The sequence below is a fragment of the Melopsittacus undulatus genome, chromosome 1 (assembly GCF_012275295.1).
Source record: "Melopsittacus undulatus isolate bMelUnd1 chromosome 1, bMelUnd1.mat.Z, whole genome shotgun sequence".
In the NCBI taxonomy this organism is placed as follows: Eukaryota; Metazoa; Chordata; class Aves; order Psittaciformes; family Psittaculidae; genus Melopsittacus; species Melopsittacus undulatus.
This window is the reverse complement of record NC_047527.1, coordinates 121,683,576-121,691,818: the sequence shown is the minus strand read 5'-3', so window position 1 is coordinate 121,691,818 and position 8,243 is coordinate 121,683,576.

The following is an 8,243-nucleotide window of genomic DNA, read 5'->3' as shown; positions in this document are numbered from 1 at the left end:
CCCTGGATAACTGTCTATGATGTACATATTTACAAGAGCAGCCAATTGTGCCTCTGTTATACAGAAGTTTTTAACAGATGCAAATCTCCTTCTGCTTACCCTCTCTTTTCCTTCCCCTTTCCCAAAATCACTGTTCCCAGGAGAGGTTTCCTTCTAGTATGAGGCAGAGCAACTACAAAACAGTTCTTTTATGAAGGTCCCCAACTCTCAAAATAACTTGGGCACATGTAGGCAATCACACTCATTCGTTTGGCTTTTCTACGGCAGCTTTGAGTAGAGAGCCTGCCGCAACTAGCAGGCACGAATGGACCTTAACCCCCAATATATTCTCCCAAGGGAAAGTCTTTCCAGGATCTTGACTGTTTCTGACAGTCAAGTTTTTTGCATTTCTAAGAACTTCCTTAAGAAAGCTCTCTCACTACACAAGAAGGATGACTGTGAATCTGACCATGTTTCTCAGTCTTTCTCCAGCAAGACACAAAATCCATCAAGATTGCTTGCAGGGATTTTGTCATGCAACAAAGGTGGCTGTAACTGTGGGTTGCAACTACAACAAAAAAGCACATCAGAAATTAGATGCTGGTAAGAAGTTTGTGGATGTGAGGCTGTACAAGGTAGCTTATGGGAGCTCAGTATGGATGTGCTCATCTGGAAGTATTGGTAGACATGCACATTTTGAACTTACTTATTTTGAAGTTGCCTGTCATAACTTGACAGAAGGCCTGCAGTATCCTGAGATTACAGGCTGAAAGGATTGCAAAGATCAATCTATCTTTCCATTTTTCTTGCTAGATGTCTGCCAAACCAGTGGTTTTCCAGCTTTGTTCTGCTTCAATTTGTTTTATTTCACTTCCACCACCACCTTTCTCCTTCCTATTGTGCATACTAAGTTGGATAGAAAAGCATTACTCTAGTTTACCAGCTCAAAAATCAGAGCAGGCTAGCACTGTCTAAAAGTTTTGATTGCTCTCTGGTTTCCAACAAACAGAATTCAGTATCCATGACACTTTCCTTCAGTACTGTCAAATAACCTTGCTGTCATTCTCTACAATGTTCAAAACCTTTTTCTGGAGACTGAACTCCCCTCCTACAACCCACCTAGAGTCATGGCAGTGTAGGCATAAGAAGTTTCCATTATGGCAGTGCTTTTCAGTAAAGAATGAGTCTCAAGGACTTTTAGCCAGGCACCTTTCACAGACAAAGCAGTTACTTCTGTTAAGGTGAGAAACACATTTTAGAGTACTTAAGATAGAGAAAATATAAAGATGCTGTTTATTTTTCTGATAGAGTCTGTTTTCTACACAAAACCATATGATTTTGGCACTGAAACCAAGCCCACGGGCACCCTTTTATTCTTTTCTTTTAGTCTTCAATTTCTTTGTAAATTCCTTTCAAGCATTCAGATTACTGTATTTATGGTCCATGTCATTCCAATTCGTTTAAGTGGTCTGGGTCTACAACTGAATCTCATCAGTTTTATTTTTAATGTAATATTTAGCTGCATTACTTTGAACAGCTTTAAAAATATAATGTCTTTGAATGCTCTAGTTAAAGAAAAATTATACCCGAAAAATTATGTCTTAGAAGTTGAGCTGTATACTTGGGGAATAGTGTTTATATTATAACTCTCGAAAGCATCACAGGGTGCTTTCATCTGTATGTCTGTCTTCTGCTTTCAGTGTAACAGTGTGTTTGTATTTCCTCACTAGCTTGATCCTCTCCATCCTGAAGGCCTAAGAATGCAAACACATGAATACTGTGCCTCGCCTGAGCAGTCCGACAAAGCTAAGCGGGGTTGCTCATGGGAGTACAGTTGCTCACAAGAAAGTATGTGCAGAAAAAGGCTTTGCTTTAGCAATTGACTGTAGTTGTGAGGACACATGGTTAATAACAGCACCAAGACACCAGTAAATGGGGTCAGTGTTTATCAAAGATGTGGACACATTTATCTGCAAGTTATCTGACATTAACCTAAATTATTGCTATTATAATTCAGTATATTATTTCTGATGAAAACACACTAGTCCTGTGAAAGGGTAGTTGCCAAAAAATGTGTTGAGTTTTGCTGCTTTGTTGTTTATTTGCATTTAGTATACATTTTGGTTGTTGAAGTTAAGCTAGTTTCATAGAGAGGCAGAAAGCTAGATCAGACAAAAAAAATATAAACAAGCTTCATACTGTACATTGGATTTTGCAGCTAGGGTAGTACCTGTGTTCAGATGTAGTATGTTTTATGCTTTAGGGTATTTTTGTTTGTTTAAGTATGTAGAGGAATAAGCAGATTACTTTGAAATGCTGTTGTAGAGCTAATCTTACACATAGCGGGGGAATGTTGTCTGAAAAAATAAAGTTAGAAAACATTACATAGGCTGCCTTTGGCTTCATTTTGTTTGTAGCAGGTCCAGCAGGTATCTGGCGATTCCAGACGCTTAAGCCAGGGGCCAAGTTTGTGTGGCATCTTGTAACTGAAGAAAGTTTTTTGCAGTGATAAAGTTGCCCATCTGGGCTTTAAGTAAGATTGTTTGCTAAACAAAAGCATAAAGGCAGCAAATTTAGGTATTTTTTGTGTGCATGCACAATTGCATGAAACTGGATTGGGGTTTCAAAGTATTTCAAATTATCTAGCATAATTTACTTCTGTTGTAACTCCACTGACTGCAGTTACATTAAGCCAAGAATTTGACCCTGTAAGTCTACAAATTTCAGTGTCAGGCAGCTCAGGTCTATATAAAAATACTTAAGCTTAGTAAATCAGCAAGAATACTATATAAATGGTAATGTGTGATAAAAATCTTAACTCTAGTAACATTATTTCTCTCAACATTTCTATTCATTACTTATTTATACAAGAGTTCAGAAGTGCACTTCTTAGTGGCATCGGGACGTGGAGAAAAGCGTGATGCTGGTACAGAAATGTATCAGAAATAAGATTCAATTCTTCCTGCTCCAGACACTCCGTTTGTGCCTACCTTACATGTTACAAATTCCACTAAAGTTAACAGAAGACATGTAGAAAGTTAAGCCTGTTAGTAACTCTCACGGGACACTGGTTTCAGAATCTGCAAGTTATGTTCTCAAAAGAAAATAAAAACATGGGGTTTCAGGTTTACAGAATACCATGGACAGTGAGGACAGCTTCTGAGACACGTCCAGAGTAACTTCATTCATATTACATCAGACCAACATCCATTAGCAAAAAAAAAGTCCATCTCTGTACCTTTGTTTCTCAGTATGATTTTACATAAAAAAGAACATAAAAAACGTTTGGAAAGTTAAAACAGCTTCTAATGCTGTTTAGCTTATTTTTTTCTCTTTTTCTTCCCCTTTCTTGTAATATAAGAGGATTTGCTCTGGGGGTGTCTAGGATTTGGTAATTCAAGGCAAACATGCAAAGCAGTTTTGAATATACTTTTTGTTTCGTTCACCTTAGGGCATATAATCAGCTGGTGAAAATCAGCACAGTCCTGTTGACTTCAGTCAGTGTTCTATCAGCTTACACCAGCCGAACAGCTGGCATGCTGAGTTTTAGCATTTCAAGTCACTTTACCTACACATCCAGTAGGATTTTATTTTGCAAGGTGGAAAGTTACCTAAGATGCAAACTGTACTACCTAGACTACCATTGATACCTACTCACAGGACATGATTTCACTGTATCACTTCATACTTGAACTTCATGGTGTTCTTTTAATCAGGGTACAAACATGAAAAGGTGCGTGTGTTACTGTTTCTTTTAAAGGTGCATCTTTTTTATTATTATTATTCTGTGTGCTTAGTAGTTACTATTCAGTGTTCTTTACATTCTTTGCATTCAGCCTTCAAATGACCGATATGTGAAAACACAGTATCACCTACAGAGGTACAGATAAATGTAACAGTAACTTCTTGAATTGTTACTCAAATATACTGGTTTACCATTTGGTCACCAATATGCCATCAAGGGGATACAATGTGCAAACTCTGGTATACAAAAGCCTTGCTCCATTACCGTACATGAAATGCTGCAGCCTCTCCTCTTCTTGCACAGCTGCTGATTACCGTATCCGCCTTGGGGAAAAGTATGTTTCTGCTGTACAGAGTGGCTGGGAAATCATGTAGCCACCATGTTAGAAGCTCTAGAGCTCCCTTTGCAAGCTTTCAAACGCAGCAGCCCCTTGAGCTAACCGCATGCCTGCTCCCTGTGTCCCCTGTTGCACCTCTTGGGGCTTTCCGCTTTAAGAACACCCTAAGCTGGGGCTATTTTACGTTGACTGCATTGAAGTTCACCAGAGCATGCACCTTACCATATAACATACTTTTTCGCTTTTACACATTTGTAAAGATGGTCGACTGCAAAAATAATCGTGTCAATACAGCAAACTTAAATTAAGGCACACAGAAGGTTATCAATATTGTATTATATCAGAATTACAGTCCTTTGGAACTGAACGTTTTGCTGCTGGCAGTGCAAGAAAAGCAAAGTTGTGTATTTATTGTTGGGTGCTGAGGGTTCAGAATGAAAATCATTATAATAAAATTTTTCATGGTGTCAAGTTCTTTTTAGTTGTTCCCGAACTATTGGAAAGTAAAAAGGCAAAAAAAAAATTAGTTTCATATTTAAGACTGCTTTCCTGAGGTTTATTTCACCTTTCTAGCTATATTTGTCTTTTATCTAAAAATGTAAAATGAATACAAATGCAGTAATATTGTATATTAAATACAGAAAATTAGCAACACTGCTCTCTAGTTTTTCTGTTTGCAAGTGTTTTTCCCAACACCATGGGTATTCCAGAGAATCAACAAACATACACACAATCAGACACAGGACCATAAGCACATGCACACCCTTCCCATATATATACCTTTAGTTTTAGGGAAATCTAACCACGTTTGTCCTATTTTCTCATTTCTGAACTACTTTATTGCTTATGTAGGATGAATTGCATTAAAAAAAAAACATACAAAATTGAGTGATCCCTTTTTCTTTCAAAGGTGCAACATGAGTGCAATTGCTGTGAACACTGTATGGTTCAGCACTGGTTTCTTTACTGAAATCTTTGGTTTGGTTTAGGCCACACGTGCTTTAATTCAGTTATACTGGCTCTCAGTCATTCCTGAAATGCAATATTTTCCCCAAATGTTACTTGATTCAGCTGTTGCACTAATATATGTGGTATTTGTGTGTTCCTAAAGATTCCCCTGCCTTCATTTTCCATCATTCAAGAGGCTGAGCATGATTGATGACTGTTTTTTCTTGATTGACTACAAATATGACTAGTAACATTGCTGTAACTAATATCATAGAAAGTGCATGTCTTGAGTCAAACACAAAACGACACAACATTAAACTAAAACCAGATGCGTATTTCCTGTCTTCACTCCCAACCAGCCAAAAAATCCTCTCTGAAACAACTCAAGGCTTCAGCTTATTGTAAGGATCATTAAGAACTCTTTAGAGCAGGATCAGGTAGTTTCTACTGATGAGGCCTCCAATGAGCCAGCAGGCATAGAAACCTAAAAATTATTAGCTCAAACATCCAGATTTCAGCCTCTGGATGAATGCTCTAGACAGAAATGACTGCAAAGTTTACCACACCACAAAGGATTTTGTAACTTGGAAGCAAAACTTTGTGCTGCCCTAGAAACTATACGGAACCATGAAAGTTCTTTACCAGTCATAGTTACATATGCTGTAGGTGTGACACAGCATTAAATAGAAACAGCAGCCACCTTTACCTCATGTGACATTGCAGATCAGGCTTTAAGCACATTATAAGATTACAAGCAGCAGTCCAGGCACAAAATCAGCTGCAGTTAGGCCTGTGGCTGGGAGCAGAGCACCATAAATAACCCATTTTCGCCACAGCTAATGCATTGTGAAAAGGGGAGAAAATCATGGAAGTATTGAACAGTGGGAGCTAACATATAGATCTGGATACTATCCAGTGGTTTATCTCTGATAGTGCTCAGGGCAAGGTACCACAGAAGAAAATCCAACAGCCTGTGGACAATTACAGGATAAATTCTTCAAACGGATATTTTTTCCTTGCCCTCGTCTGTGAGAAGGTGACTTACCCCTGCATGAAGTTCATAAAACCCAGTTATGGAAGTAAAAATTGTGTTTTCAAAAGAAATCCATTACACAGAATACTAACAACCTTGTAGAAATAAGCACAAATGTTACTCTTCTCGTTATTCACATTAATGTTCTCATCCTTTCTTTGCCTCAAAATTATCTAATGACACTAGATGTCACATGCTTATGAGCACCATAGAAACAAATGTTCATTTTTAAGATATAAACGCATTGCCTTTGTCTGTCGTTTGCCTGCCATTTAGTGACATGCAGAAAGCAAGATTTACAGTGTCTGTGACACTCCTCATTTTACACCCCTCAGTTATGTTGCTTTGTTCCCCCTTCAGTAACCAAGGTCATCTTCCTGTTACTCAGAAGACTTTCCCTAAGTATTTTCATCCGTTTTTAGCAATCTGACTTAGCTGGCTGGATTTCTGGCTGGACTCCCGAGCTTCCTGCACAGCCAAGGAAGAAGAGCTAATGGGAGTCTAATTAAAATACCCCAGAGTGCCAGGGGAGGACGCCCTCCTCCCCACCGCCTCCACGGGCAGAGGGACCCGCACCCCTGCCTTCCCACAGTGGCACGTGTTCCGATTTGCAGCCTCACGGTGCAAAGCGCTGGATGAATAAACTCTCCCAATTCCCATTTCTGCAGGCAATTCTGTCCTGGCAGGCCTGACACTGCTCAGGTATCGCATCCGCTCTTGCAGCAGAGCTGAAGCACACAAGGCCCTGCAGTTCTGCCACCATGTCACCAGAGGGACAGGGATGGACAGACAGAGCCGTGCGCCCTCCACACCCTGGGCCACCCTTGTGCCACCAAGGGCTGCAGCAGTGCTGGGGACAGCAGTGGTGTAAATCACCTAGAACTGGATTGCAATGGGGTGCTCTAAAATGGCCCACGTCTGAAAGTGTGCCCAGGGTGAGGATATCCCCATGCTTCACAAACATTATCATGATACATTTAGTAATAATCCTCTTCTTATTTGTATTTTAATGCAGTTTGTTTCTTCTGTTGTCAGCGTACTCCTGCAGCACCACAGGCAGCTCAGTGAGAGCTTGGGCCTGATGCATTTCCAAAGCGGCCGTCCTTGTTTCAGGACATAACCAACTATTTTCTGCCATCCCTGACGCACCACATTGCAATTTTCAGCAGTCAATAGCTGCAATTCTGCTGCCATCACCTTCTTGGTTTTCTTCTAGTTCCTCACCACCTGCTCTTGGTTACAAGTAAGGAATGTGGTACCACTAACCCCCGTGGGCTCACCAATTTTTCCAGCTCTTCTCAAATAGGATGGACACAGCAATACTATTGCAGAAGCAAAGCTCATTTGCGCTTTGTAGGAATAATGTGGGAACATGCAATTATGTTTCTTCGTTTTTACAAAGCTATAACTGACATGTGGTGATTTGTAATGGTAACTCTTTAAGAAATGGACACTTGAAATTCTGAGTTGGCAGAAACTGGTAACTCCCAGGCTCCTCTCCTCATTTCCATTAACCTAAAGCAATAATAGCCCTGTCAATATTACCGTGTTCGTTATTTTGAAGTGCAGATTGCTGGGAAGTGATTAATATGCACTTTTTTCCTTTTTTTTCTTTTCAAACAGAGCCCCATTTCATAGAATTCTACGCCAGGTCAGGCTGCTAATTCACAATACCTTAGGCTACGCACCTACTGAAGAAAAAACACTGCTGTTCCACCTGTGACTAGGCACATCAATAGGGGGAAAAAAAAAACCCTCACAACGGGATTCCGTCCCCTCTCAGGGTGTTTATTCCAGACGGTGCTCCGCCCGGGACACAAGTGCACGCTGACATTTCATTTCTCTCTCAGAGCCGCTCCCCTCCCGCACGCCGGCCCAGCTTTATCTTCCTTCAGGCAGGCCGAGTGCTGCCCACTCACGACAACGCTCACCCTGCGGGGGCCATGGCCGCCACTCCAGCCAGCGCCCTGCATCACAGCGTCCCCGCCTCCATCACTCCCTCCCGCCCTTCCTCTTCCGACCGCTCCGTCCCTGTCCTCCCCAGCGCCACCGCCCCTGCTGGCTGAGCGGCCTCGCCTCTCCGCCGAGGGGCCAGCGGAACCAGGGGCAGAGGCGGGGCACTAACGGCTGCGGCAGCGAGGGGACGCTACGGCCGCGGTGTCGCCGTGGCTCCGGCAGGCGGCGCTGCGTGGCCGCGGCTA